General features: G+C 40.5%; 1 long non-coding RNA gene across 1 annotated transcript; it reads left to right on the plus strand.

Annotated features, from left to right (window-relative positions):
* The first annotated feature begins 11,949 nt into the window (after window positions 1–11,949).
* Window positions 11,950–12,643, plus strand: LOC140594825 (uncharacterized). Its single transcript, XR_011996160.1, has 2 exons — window positions 11,950–12,108; window positions 12,404–12,643. It is a non-coding gene; the product is annotated as an uncharacterized lncRNA (long non-coding RNA).
* Window positions 12,644–14,371: the final 1,728 nt, after the last annotated feature.

Here is a 14,371-nt window from a genome sequence, read left to right on the forward strand (position 1 = left end):
AGGGTAAAGTGCCAGTTACTGCATCTTGACCAGAAGTGGAAGTCCATATACAAAACCTGAATATAACTCTCAGTAAATAACAAGCAGACACACACTTACCCTCCCTCTGACAAAAAAAAAATCGTTAAGGATATAGAAGACAAGAACAACACATTTAGCAAACAATAATGGACTATAGAACACTGAATCAGTAACGACAAAGTATTTATTTCTAGGTGAACATGAGCATTGATCAAAATTGGCTCTGTGTTAAGCTATAAAGATACTAACAATTTGCAAAAAGTTGAACTCATGAAGGCTCTCTGTACAGAATTAAATAAGAAGTTAGTAACAAAAACTATAAAAATTGGATGTTAAATGTTTCCCTAGTAACCCAGTAGAAAGTAGAAAGTCTTTTTATGAGTGAAGATGGAGATACGAATATCAAAACCTTTTGATTTGAGATTAAGGCCATAATAAATGGGATGTTTATAGCCTTCAATGCATATATTAAAAAGTAGAAAGGCTACAAATGAATTATTATTCTCAAAAAACCAGAATAGTAACAGCAAAATAAATTCATATACGTGGAAGAAGATAATGAATTAACAAATTAATGAATTAAATTACATGCTCCGAAAAGGATTGACAAAAGCACTGAGTTCTTTAAAAAGACTAATAAAATTGCTAATCCAACAACAACAACAACAAAAAAAATAGCACAACTATCACTAGGAATGAAAAAGAATCATGATTAATGCCATTAAAGACATGAGACTTTTAATATCTAAGATGTAAAAGAAATAAATTTATAGAACACAATTTCACAAAACTTTGACAGGAAGGAAAATCCAGTAGTCCTGTAGTTGTTAGGGGAGTTGAATCTCATTTTATAAGCCTTTCTGCAAAGAAAACTGAAGCCCTGGATGGCTTTATCAAAAAGTTGTGCCAGATGCTTATGGAAGAAATACTGCTGATCTTAACAAAATCTCCCAAGTGGGAAAGATTTCTTAAGATCCCAGTAGGACAACTCTAAAGAAAACGACAGGTCTGTCCTAAAATACCGTTTTTTAAAAGGCCATAGAGTTGGAAGATACATTGTAATTCACAAAGCCTTCAAAGGACCAGTATCCAGAATACATAAAGTACTTCTGTAGGCTCAAAGAACATTCAGTGGAAAATGGGCAAGACTTAAATGCTATGTAAAAGAGGGAAAATTGTCCATTAGACAGCATGGAAAGTTGTTCAGTCCCATTATGAAGAAATTCGTAGGTTTAGATTTGATGATATGAAAGTGTTAGCTTTGCTCATTTTACTTGGATTGTGGTGGCAGATAATCATGGGCAGAAACTATCCTTTGGAAGAGCGACGTGGACTCTAACAGGGAGCTGTGGTAAAGTACATCGGAGCCACCAGATGGCATCACACTACCATGTGTCCCTTGTGGTCTGTCTAGAAAGGTAAGAGCAAGGTAATTTTATTTTTCTAAAGAAAAATATTTATTAGAGTGCTTGGGGTGTGGAGGGGCAAAGGGAGAAGCTGACTCCCCATTGAGCAGGGGGCCCATCATGGAGCTTTCCCAGGAGCCCACACATCATGACCTGAGCCCAAGGCAGACATTTAACCAGCTGAGCCACAACAGGTGCCCCTAATTTCTTAGCCATCTTTCCAGATAGGTCTGCAGTCTGCAGTGAAATATTTTGGGAGAGTTTACCTTCACAGAGGTAATGAAACTAAAACATTTCCAACCAGAATATAAAGAATTTTAGGCAGACTGTACTTGGATGCAATTGGGACACTAATGTGTAGACAGTATGGATACAACTATTTCCTTATGCATCATTTGTACTTTTGGATATGGGATCTAGAATACTAAATGAGTATTGGTCTTTTCCAGAGCTCCTAAGGGAGATCTTCCAGAAAACACAAATGGTCCAACTCTGAACAGGAATGAAAAGCAGGTAATATACTAACCAGTCAGACTTCTAACAGTCTACACTAAACAACTGCCTACTCCATAGGCTCCTGGCAGCTGTCCATCTGTTCTGACCACTTGGTATTTTTGGTGGGTTTGATTTTCTTTTTTGGCCATTTTGGTACACAGGTAATGGTATTTTGTTATGATTTTATTTTTCATTTCCCTGGTTAGTAGTATGATTGAGCTCCTTTCCCTATTTGTATGAGCCATTTGATTTTTGCTTTTATGAAGTGCCTTTTTGAGTCTTTTTTGTTTTTATCAATTTGTAGAATTTTCTTAAATGACTCGTTTATCAAATGAAGTGTCAAGCACTTCATTTTCATCTGTGGTAGATAACTTTTCCCACTCCGTGGCTTGTGTCATCATAACGAAGTTCTTAATTTTAAACTAGAGGAATTTATTACTCTTTTCCTTTATGGTGTTTTTGTTTGTGCTCTAAAATCTCTTTTTACCCTTGAGGTTCATGAACATATTTGTGTTACCTTTCAAATACTTCACCAGTATGCCTTTTAAATTTAGTTCTTCAATATATCTGGAATAAAATTTTGTGTGCAGTATAAGGTAAGGAAAGGTTTCATTCTCCCAACTATTGATTATTGTTTCTATACCATTTGTTGAAAAGATAAATCCTTAGTTCTGCTGCATTACGTAGTGTGTCATCTGTGCTGTGAGTCAGCTGTCCGTAACATGTGTGAGTTTATTCAGGGGTCTGTATTCTGTTTAATCAGTCTGTTTTTCCACTCCTCAAGACCACATTGTTTTAAATGCTCTTGCGTTACACCACACTCTGGTACCTGGTAGAGAAAGATGGCTGACCCTGTTCTTTTTCGAGAATATACTAGCTGTTCTCATATCATTTGCATTTCCAGATAAATCTCATGACCAATTTATCAACTTACACAATTGCAATTTTGAATGGGATTTTTGTGATTATATAATACCTTGAAGGAAATTATCATTTTCATAAAATTTAATTTTCCAGTCAGTGTATATTTCTCCATTTATTTAGATATCCTTTCACTCTTCATTACTTGTTATGGTTTAAGGTCTTTAATATTTTTCATATAAGATTTATGTTTTTAAGTGATGTGTTTTAGGACTTTTTTCCCCCTGCTTTATTGAGGTATATGTACTTGACAATTAAAAATTGTATATATTTGAGGTGTCTGTCTTACTCCATTTGGGCTGCCATAGGCTGGGTAGTTATAAACAGCAGAACTTATTTCCCACAATTGTGAAAGCTGGGAAGTTCAAGATCAAGATGCCAGCAGATTCACTGTTCTTTGAGGACTGCTGTCCTAGTTCCTAGATGGTGCCCTCTTGCTGTGTCCTCACAGAGAAGAAGGGGCTTCTATTAAAAGGGTAATAATCCCACCCTGTGGGACTTTCCCTTCTTGACCTAAATCACCTGCCACAGTTCTCACTTCCTGATACCCCTACCTTTAGGGATTAGGATTTCAGCCCACAAATGGGGACATAAAGATTTGGTGGGTGGCCGCATACAATGATACAACATGATTAAACGTATGTTTACATTGTGAAATGGTTACAATTAAGATAGTTGACATATCCATTACTACACATACCTAACATTGGTGTGGGGTGGTAAGAACACTTAACATCCACCTACCTGAGCATGTTTCATGTATGCAATCTAGTACCACTGACTATAGTTACTCTGCTACACAGTACCACTCCAGAACTTTCTGATCCTACAATAATCTTCATACCTTTCGATCAACATCTTCCCATTCTCCCCACCCCTGAATGCCTGGTAGCTACCAGATTCCACAGGTAAGGGAGATCATGTAGTCTTTCTGTGCCTGGATTATTTCACTTAGTATAATGTTCTCCAGGTTCATCCATGTTGTCACGAAAGACTAGGTGTTTTTTTTTTTCTTTTTAAAGACTGCATAATATTCCTGTGCACATGCCACATCTTGCTTATCCATTCGTTAACAGACCATGGTTTCCAAATCTTGGCAGTTGCAAATAACCAGGCAGTGAATGTGCAGGTGCAGACATGTCTCCAGCCAATGGTCAGGAAGGAACTGGAGCCTTCACCACCTTAGGGGGTGAATTCTACCCAAATCTGAGTGAGCTTGGAAGTGGCTTCTTCCCTAGTAAAGCCTTCAGATTAGAGCACTGCCCAGCTAACATTTTCATCTCCAGCCATGTGAGACCCTAAGTAGAAGATCCAGTCAACCTGGGCCCAAACTTCTGACCCATTAAAATTGTGCTATTTTGAGCCATTGAGTTTGTGATACTTTATAACAGATAACATATATTACTTATTAGCTGTGTATTCCCTGTGCCTTAGTCTTCTTATCATCAAACTGGTCACCAGAGATAACCTATCTCACTTTTATTGTTGCTCTAAGGATAAAGTGAGTTAATCCATGTATAATCCTTTGGTGGTGTTCAGCCACTGGGCAAGTGCTCAGTAGTTGTAGGCTGTGTTACTACTACCCCTCTCTCTCCCTGCCTCTTTCCTTTCCTCACACATCTGTACTGCTTTACCTTATTTGTTCCATTTCATCATCTTTTCTAGAATTTCATTTCTTTGCCCAGTCTTAGCTGGCCAGAAACTCCTTTATCTGTGGTCATTTATCTGTCAACTGCAACTATTCAAAATATCAAGATGCTTCCAAAACTAAAGTCCTTTCCATGTAGAAAATGCACTTGCACTAAAGCTCTATTTTTGAGTTGGTGAGACTGACCACTTCTTGTTTTCTAAGTTAAAACACATTAGGAGTGAGAATTTCACCTAGAAGGAGACATAGCAGTAAGAATGTGATCAAGACACTCTAAGAGGGAATGGGCCTCAAAACTCTCAAAGACACAGAAGAGCTTACCGGGCAAGGTAAGACAGAGACAAGCTGTGCTTCAGGTTTCACTCAACAGATCCAATGTCACGTTGGCTTTGACATTCATGCTGCATGTATTTTCACACTTGAAATATATAGGAAATGTATTTTAAAATATTTCTTTTAAATGTATTAAATAAAAGATCTCTTGTTCAACTACAGCAAAAACAACTTCAGCATGGGCAAAGGACCTAAAAGACATTTCTCTAAAAAAGATACACAAATGGCCAGTAAGTGCATGAAAAGATATTCCACATCAATCATGAGGGATATGCAAATCAAAATCATGACATATCACCTCTCACCCAATAGGATGGCGACTATTAAAAAAAATAGCAAAAAAAAAAAAAAAGTGTTGGTAGAGAGAGAGAGGTGGATAAATTAGAACCCTGTACCCTGAAGTTTCCTCAAAAAATTTAAATATCATAAAATCCAGCAACCTCACTTGTAGGTATAGATCCAAAGGAGCTGAGAGCAGATTCTCAAAAAGATATTTGTATACTCATGCATTATTCACAGTAGCCAAGAGGTGGAAGAAATGCAAATGTTCATCAATGGATGCATGGAAAACTAAAATGTGGTATGTACATAAAGTGGAATAATTCTTTGACCTTTGAAAGGAAGGAAATTCTAACAGCTACTACAACATGAATGAACTTTGAGAAAAGATATGCTAAGTGAATGAAGCCAGTAACAAAAAGATACTGTTTGAGTCTGCTTATGTGAGGTACTTAGTATAGTCAAATTCATAGGCAAAGAAAGTAGAATAGTGGTTTCCACGATCTGGGCAAGAGGGAAAAATGGAGAGTGTAGTTTAATGAGGTATAGAATTTCCAGTTTGCAAGATGAGAAAGTTCTGGAGATTGGTTGTAGGACAGTGCAAAAGTATGTAACGCTCCTGAAATGTATACTTCAAAATGGACAGGATGGTAGCTTTTGTGTTTGTATATTTTACCACAATTTTTTTAATTGCAAAAAAAAATATTCAACCGAAGAAAAATAAACAAACGAAATATTTGTGGTGGGCTGCAGCTGGACAGGGCAAGGAATCAACAGGCAGTGATGAAGGGTTTCAACTCCTGTGAGACCAGAAATATGTTTAGGGCAGTTGCACATACCTAATAAACCCAAACTCCGAATGATCCCTCCTCCTGTGTTTCATCTGTAAAATTCCATTAGGGCACCAGAGGTCAAGTAGCCCGTCAACACAGATTGCACCAAGGGCAAACATTCACAGGGAAACTTGACCTTGGGTTTTAGCTCCAGCTTGTCAAGCACTTCATTTTGCTAAAATGAAGCTAAGGCTTCATCATGCTAAGGAGCAAAGAAACTTTACAAGTAGTTACTCTGTCATCAATGTTAGACATTTAAATCTTAATTGAGCTTATGGTTTCCTTTGAGAGGCAGAGCAACAGACAAGATGAGCCCAAGCGCTCTTTCTGTTCCAGGAGCCCCATGGAAGGGCCAGGTGTTGGGCTGTGGTCCAGAGATCAGTAGGGACCCAGGTGCTCAGGATGGCATGAGTTCCAAAATCCCATGTGGACTGCTTGGAGCAGCACGTGGAACCCTCCTCTCTGGCCGCACACGTCCCCAAAGCCGGTAAGCCTGCTATGGCCTGGATCTCAGGGCAGATACTACTGATGAGTTGTTAGTGGTATCCTGGGTTACTGCTGAATTTCTTTCCACTATTTTTTATCTTCCAATTTAAAAAATGTTTTCCCCTCATTCCTCCTGTTTCCACTTTTTGTTTGAAAGAACAGAATCCTCTCATGTCCACTGGGCCTGGAATGTTACTGCATTTGGGCTCCTGACAAGCACTAAGGTTTAAGGCTTTGGAGCCACATGCCTCCCCGCCCCCCAAATCCAGGTGATGGGGAAGGAGAGTTAAGTCTAGCAGAGGGGCATAGATGACTCTTTTACCTGTTGTCTTTCCTGTAGAAAACTGTTCCCTGGGAGGTGAGTGCTGGCAGGTGCTTACCCCTTGATTGTGGTCCCTGTTCTGTCCTGCAACCTTCCCTGCCTTCCTTTGTCTTAGAACAACTGGTGAAATCCCTCAAAGCAACTGTTCCTTCCCGGAGCCATGGTATTCTGGTGGGACTTCAAGTCCTCTGCACACACACCGCACACACACGTGTGTATACAAAGATGGCAGGTGGGCCAATGTGAGGCCTTCCCTGGATTTCCTAGTGTATAGGTAGAGGTCAATTTCTATATGCCTCCGTGGCATTCCCTGTCAACTACATACCTGATATACCTGGTTATATTAGCTGTTGACCTTGAGCAAGTTTCATGCCTTCTCTAACCATCGGTTCTATCATCTGTGAAATAGGGAGGAAAAGCTCTTTTACAGGATGGTTGTGGGAATGAGCACAGCCCATTCCTAGTACAAGACTGGTGTTTCCTAACCATCTCTTCATCCCCTCTGTCCAGTGGCCCGACCAACCTTCAAGCAGCCCCACAGCCAAGCACTTCCACTGAGCTCCCTGTCCCCTCTGCCGTTAGGCCAGGTCTGTAAAGTGCTTTCGGCAGTCTGGAACTAATAAAAATCTAATAAATAAACCAGTCATTGAACCTGAGCTGGAAATTTGCCTTCTGTTTATTTCTTAGGTGGGAAAGAAAATAGAGGTCATAATTTTGGTACTACCTATTTCAGTAGGATCCTATGCCGGTGATTTTTCTCCTTTACTAGTCCTATAAATCCTTGTTTTTAGGGACTATGGAAGGCGGGAGGACCTTGTCCGAGAACAGCTTCAAGCTACACTGGAACACCTGCCAGTTCTCTGGTTAGCTGTTATCATCTGAGAGTTGCCAATGACTAACAAGGCAGGAGAGAAACCTCCACTGATTTTACAAACTACCGAGCAGAAGAAGGAGGGTGCCTGCATCATGAAAGGCAAAGAACGGCCCTGCTTTCTGAAATCCAAGATGATCATGGAGCGGTTTCTTTAGTTCAAGGGAACGCATACTTACATTCATTGATTTCCTGGACTATTGGCCTCCCCCTTCCTCTGTGCCTAGCATGCCAGGAAAGCCCCGTGGCCATGTCCGAGTTTGGCACATGGGGCCTTTCATGTGGGGTGCTCTGACAAGATCTGTGTCTGACCAGGTGTGTGCTGTCTGAGGCTTCATTTTGAAGACCTCAAATAGTTGGTGATCGGTTCATCCCCAGAGTCTGTGCTCCCTGCCGGCGCAGTGAGGATGCTCTGTGTACACAGTAGGCGTTGGTCTCGGCATCTGGCAAAGACCTTGTATTGGGTTGGACAGTCTGTGCAGAACTCCTGCCACCTGAAGAACAGATGAAGCTTCGTCCTGGGGTTTCGGGCAGTTGGTGAATAATCTGAGCTTCTGACGTGACCTCTTTGGGGGTCTCTGGTGCTTGTGAAGGGCATGTCCCCATGCACCTTGTCACAGAAGATCTAAGTCGCGAAGGCATCCCTTCTGCTGGCGTGTGGCAGAGACCAGAGGGTGGGAGGAATGGTGTCAGGTGACTGAAGCGCTACTGGTGTTTGTCAGTGGGCTGGCTGAGTCTACCCCAAGCTGGCTCTTGTTGGACACCTGATCCTACTCTGAATATCGTACTTGGTTTCCCTTGTTTTTCTACCCTGCCACTGCCTTAGAATAAGCTCACCTGACCTGTTTGTCTTTCTGTTTACCTGGGCTTGACTACCTTAGAGAATTTAGATTTCACAAACTCATATTAACATATACAATATTAGTCTTTTTGTGCTGGGCATGTTTCACCTGGTATGATGTCTGTCGTCAGGTTTCATTCATCCATGTCATGGGAGGTCAGAACTTCCATTTTGGTTAAGGCTGAGTAATATTCCTGGTGGTGTGTGTGCACATGTACATGCACTGGTTGTATTTTTCCATTCAGCCACTGGTGGTAACTTGGGTTGCTTCTACCTCTTGGCTCTTGTGAAGAATGCTGTTGTCAACACCAGTATGCAAATATCTCTGAGACTGTGCTTTCAATTCTCTGAGATATGCACCCAGAAATGGGATTGCTGGATCATATGATTGTAGCTTTAATTTTTTGAGGGACCACCGTACCATTCTCCAGGGTAGTTGCACCATTTTTGATTTCCACCAACAGTGGCACAGGGTTCCAATTTCTACACATCTTTACCAATACCTGTTACTTTCTGGGTTCAGGATGTGTGTGTGTGGGGGGGTGTCTTTAACAGTAGCTCTCCTAATGGGTGTGAGGGGTGGTATCTCATTGTGGTTTTGGTTTGCATTTCATTCACAATTAGTGATGCTAGCATCTTTTCATGTGCGTATTAGCTGTCTATCTTCTTTGGAGAAATGTCTACTTAAGTCCTGTGCCCCTTTCTTAATGGTGGTGTTTGTTGTTGAGTTGTAGGGGTTCTTTATATATTCTGGATATATCCCCTTATCAGATGTATGACTGCAAATATATATTCTCTCATCACACAGGTTACATTTTCATTCCACTGTATTTTTTATGTATAGTTTTTAATTTTGATATGGTTCACTTTACATATTTTTACTTTAGTTGCCTTTAGATTTGGTGTGATATCCAAGACATCATTGCCAAATCCTCCATCAGGAAGCTTTTTCCCAATGTGTTTTCAAGCTTTGTAGTTTTAAGTCTTACATTAATGTCTTTAATCCATTTTAGTTTTAGTATATTATGTAAGGTAAAGATCTGCTATGGTCTGAATGTTTGTGTCTGGGTATCTCTACCCAAGATACATTGAAAATGTCCTTTTTAATGGTATTAGTAGGTGGAGCCTTTGGGAAGTGCTTAAGTGTGAAGGCAAAAGCCTCACAAGTAGAATCGGTGCTCTTAGAACAGAGACTCCAGAGAGATCCTTTCTGCCCTTCCACCAGATGAGGTAAGAGAAAGAAGACACTGGCTCTAAACTAGGAAGAGAGCCATTGTCAGAGGCAGCCATGCTGCCACTTTAATCTTGGGCTTCCCAGCCTCCAGAACTGTGAGAATTTTCTGTCGTTTATAAGCTACCCAGTCTGTGGCATTTTTGTTAGAGTAGCCCAAACAGACTATGACAAGATTCAGCTTTATTTTTTTTGCGTTGTTTATATCCAATTTCCTAGCAGCATTTATTGAAAAGACTAGCCTTAACTTGTCAAGTGGTTTTGCCATGATGTTGAAAATCCCTTAATGAATATGTTGAACATACACAGAAGAGTTTATTTCTGGGATCTCTGTTCTATTCTGTTGGATTCTATGGCTGTATATGCCAGTTCCCCATGGATTTAATTACTGTAATAAGTATGAAACCTCTGGTTTGTCCTATTATTCAAGATGGCTCTTCAGAGTCCCTTAAGAGTCCATATTAATATTAGAATGGGTATTTTTTTTAAGATTTTATTTATTTATTCATGAGAGACAGAGAGAGAGAGAGAGAGAGAGAGAGACAGGCAGAGGGAGAAGCAGGCTCCATGCAAGGAGCCCGACATGGGACTCGATCCTGGGTCTCCAGGATCAGGCCCTGGGCTGAAGGCAGCGCTAAACCGCTGAGGCACCCGGGCTGCCCAGGATGGGTATTTTTATTGATAAAGAAAAGTGCCATTGGGATTTTCATAGATTGCATTAAATCTGTAGATCACTGTGTATAGAACTTGACATCTTGAGATTCTTAGAATCCATGAACCCAGGATGCCTTTCCCTCTTCTTCTTGTATCTTTAATTTCTTTCACTAATGTTTTATAGTTTCCAATGCACAGATCTTTGACCACTCTGGTTAAATTTATTCCTAAATATTTAATTTTTTGATGCTATCATAAATGGAACTGTTTTCTTTATTTCCTTTTGGAATGTTAGTATTAGAATATAGAAACATAACTGATTTCTGTGTGCTTCTTTTGAATTTGCAGCTCTGTGGAGTTTATGTTGTTTTTTCATTTGTGGAATCTTCAGGACCTTCTACATATCAGATCATGCTGTCTGTGAACAGAGATGATATTACTTCTTCCTTCCTAGTAGGGATACCGGCATTTCCTTTCCTTGCCTAACTGCTGTGGCTAGCACTTCTAGTATTTTGTTCAATAGGTGGGAGAAAGTAGGCTACCAAGTCTTGTTCCTGATCTTAGAAGAGCTTTCAGTTTTTCACCAATGAGTATGATGTTATATATTGTATGAGTATGATGTTAAATATTCTCTTTTCTACTAACAGTTTGTTAAATATTTTTACCATAGAACATTGTTGAATGTTGTCAGATGTTTTTTGTGTAGTGATCATACAGGTTTTTCCTCCATCATTTTGTAAATGTGGTGTAATACACACGATTGATTTTCTCATACTGAACCATTCTTGGATTCTAAGAATGCATCCCAGCTGGTCATCCTGCTTAATCCTTTATGCTGTTGAATTCTAGTTAGTATTTTGTTGAGAATTTTTGCTTTACTTCGTCTTTGACTTTTGATAATTTGATTATACAGTTTACCCTTGAACATTGTGGGGCTTAGGGGTGCTGACCAGTCAACCCCCACCCCATGTAGTCAAAAGCCTACATACAACTTTTGACTGCCCAAAAGCTTAACTAATAGTCTTTGACTAGAAACCTTACCAACATACAAAGTAAAACTTATTTTGTATAGATATTCTATACTATAGTCTTACAATAAAGTAAGCTAGAAAGAAGAAAATGTAATTTCTCTCCCTGGTACTTTTAATAGCATTTATATTTGTCCATGTTCATTTTGCTCACTGAGCATACATAAGACCTTTGTTTTAAATTCATCAAGTCAAAGGTCTGCATTTTTTAAGGATTGGTTTCTAGTGATGTATTTTTTTTCTTTGAGCCATGTCATTTCTCCCTGTCTTGTGATCTTTTGTTGAGATTGGGGATTTTGTTGAAATTTGAAAATTTGTTGAGATTTGAAAAAGCAGACACCTCTCCCACTTTGAAAACCGGGTTCACACAGGGCCTTCACTAATCAGCCCAACTTAAAGGCTCAGGGTCCTCTCAGATCTCTCCTGGAGGTGCATCTTGCCTGGGACTGCATGTGTGCTTTTGGTTCCACCTCACCACATATCAACTGCTGTTAACAGTTTCATTTCCATGAGCGTTTCATTCCTGCCCATTCTCAGAAGACATGAACGTCTGGTCTTTTCTTTTGTGATCTCTTGTCCCCAGACATCCATGGGTCTTCAGACTACCTGCAGTTCAAACCTGGTACTGGATCCATGCCTGCCGTCAGCAGTCTCCCAACTGCCTTCCACACTATGCCACCATTTCCAATGATGTTCTGAGTCAAGGAAGACAAACCAGTCTGCAGCAAGCCAGAAAGTTGTAAGCAAGTTTCATTATTTGAGTCCTGAGGGAGAAACCAGGATTGGGTGGTTTCCTCACAACTGAGGTGTATGGCATGAGGGTGCGGCAGAGGCCAACCAGAGGTAGGGCAGTGCAGGGGTTTGGTGGGTGAGGGGACAGTTTGTTCCTGGTTCTCAGTTGCAGTAGAGCCTGATTCTCAGAGGCTCCTGGCTACCTGTAGCCTTAGCTCCGTTGTGCAGAAGCTGGAGGTGGCTGCAGTTACTTGGGTTTTGTAGCTGCGTGCTATGGTCTGAATGTTTGCATCTTCCCACAGTTCATGATGAAATCCTGACTCCCAAAGGTATGGCAGTAGGAGGCTGAGGTGTTTGGGAGGTGTGTGTGAGTAGAGTGTCACTCATGAAGAGATGCCATGTAAATAAAGACATTCCTAGCCCCTACAGCATCTGAGAAGTCTGCAACCTGGAAGAGGACCCTCACTTGACCATGCTGGCACCCTACCCTGATCTTGGACTTCCAGCCTCCGGAACTGTGAGAAGTAAACTTTTATTGTTTATAAGCTATCTAGTCTGGGGTATTGTGTTACAACAGCCCTAGCAAAAACACTATCCAAGCAGCAAAAATTAGATATGAGCAAAACCTGCAGAAATTTGTGAAAATTTTTGTGTGACAAAACAGACATTAGTGAAAACTAAAAAATCAGTGTTTGGATTTTCTTAAGAGATTTTATTCATTTATTTGACCGAGAGCAACGGCACAAGTAGGGGCAAGGGGCAGAAGGAGATGGAGAAGCAGGTTTCCTGCTGACCCTGGGATCATGACCTGAGCTGAAAGCAGATATTTAACTGACTGAGGCACCCAGGCACCCCAGTGCTTGGAATTTTGAATCTGGGTGGCTTTGCCAATAGCAGCAACAACAATCCTTACCTCTTGTCTGCACTAGTTCTCAACAGTGAAACAATGGTGTTTAAAGACACCCAGAACTACAACTGTCTGCAGACACTGCCCAAGTGTGCTGCTGTGTAGAATGGGGGTGTAATGTTAAGACTTAGTGGGCTCAAATATTTTAAAGGCCCAGATGTAGAAAGGATGTATAAGGTAGCTGAAAATAATAAATTAAGAAAAAGATGACTAGGTGAAGCTCTGAGGATTTTTCAGTGATTACCTTACTTGCTGTTCCTTTAAAGGAGCAAGACCAAAACAAAAACCCAGAATCCTTTCTGGTCTCCCATAGCAGGCTATCAGTGCATTTATTGATCTAAAGCTTCCACACACATGCGGTTATAAAAGCTCCCGTGAACTATGGAGTGTGGGTTAGAGTTGGACAGTGTCTGTGATCCCAGGACCACCACCACTCCTCCAGATCAAACATCTGGATCTCCTTATTCTGGTGGTAACTTCCTTCTTTTGAGCATCAAAGGCAGACCAGACAGAAACTGTTAAGATGAGGAGATTGGAGGATGAGGGTATAGGGGTCAAAAGCAGCCCAGAGGCTGTAGCCACCTGGTAGAAAGCATCAAAAACATCACAAAGATGAAAATTTAATGTGCTAAAATATAAAGTCAGATCAACGGGAGGTGGTTCAATGGTTTCTTATTAGCCCATGCAGGATGAAGACATGGAGGAAATGTTAACTGGAGGTTAACATTTTGCTTGTTTTTTTTTTTATTTACTTATTCATGAGAGACACAGAGAGAAGCAGGCTCCTCAAGGGAAGCCCAATGAGGGACTCAGTCCTGAGACTCCAGGATCACGCCCTGGGCCAGAGGCAGACACTCAACCACGGAGCCACCCAAGCATCCCTATCACTTACTTTCTTAAGATGCAGGTGTGCTCCAAGCATATTTTAAGCAGAGGATAAATAATTAATTTCCTTCCTGACAGTTTTGTCGATTTTTGCATTTCCACAGGTTTTAGCAAATTCCTGACCATGGCTCTAAAACCATTTTGATAGATTTGTCCTACTTTTTGTGCTTTTCTTATGAACCTTTGAAAACATGCTCTTAAATAGAATTCCTGATAAACCACCATCAGTTTCTTCAGATACTTTAATCAGGATGCCTTATTGTTAACTATTTTATCATTGTGGTAAGAACTTTATCTTAACCCAATTTCCTCTTAAAGTCTTGGGTCATGAAATGACGACAATTTTCTCATTGATTTTTCTTCCTTAGAACAACCTTACTTGGCACATCTCATGATTGAGCCAAACCTAACTGACCTTATGCACCAGGTCCAATGCAGTGAGGAGTCCCTTATTGGCTGTATTTAGTGAGTATAATCT

The sequence above is a fragment of the Vulpes vulpes genome, chromosome 12 (genome assembly GCF_048418805.1).
Source record: "Vulpes vulpes isolate BD-2025 chromosome 12, VulVul3, whole genome shotgun sequence".
Lineage (NCBI taxonomy): Eukaryota > Metazoa > Chordata > Mammalia > Carnivora > Canidae > Vulpes > Vulpes vulpes.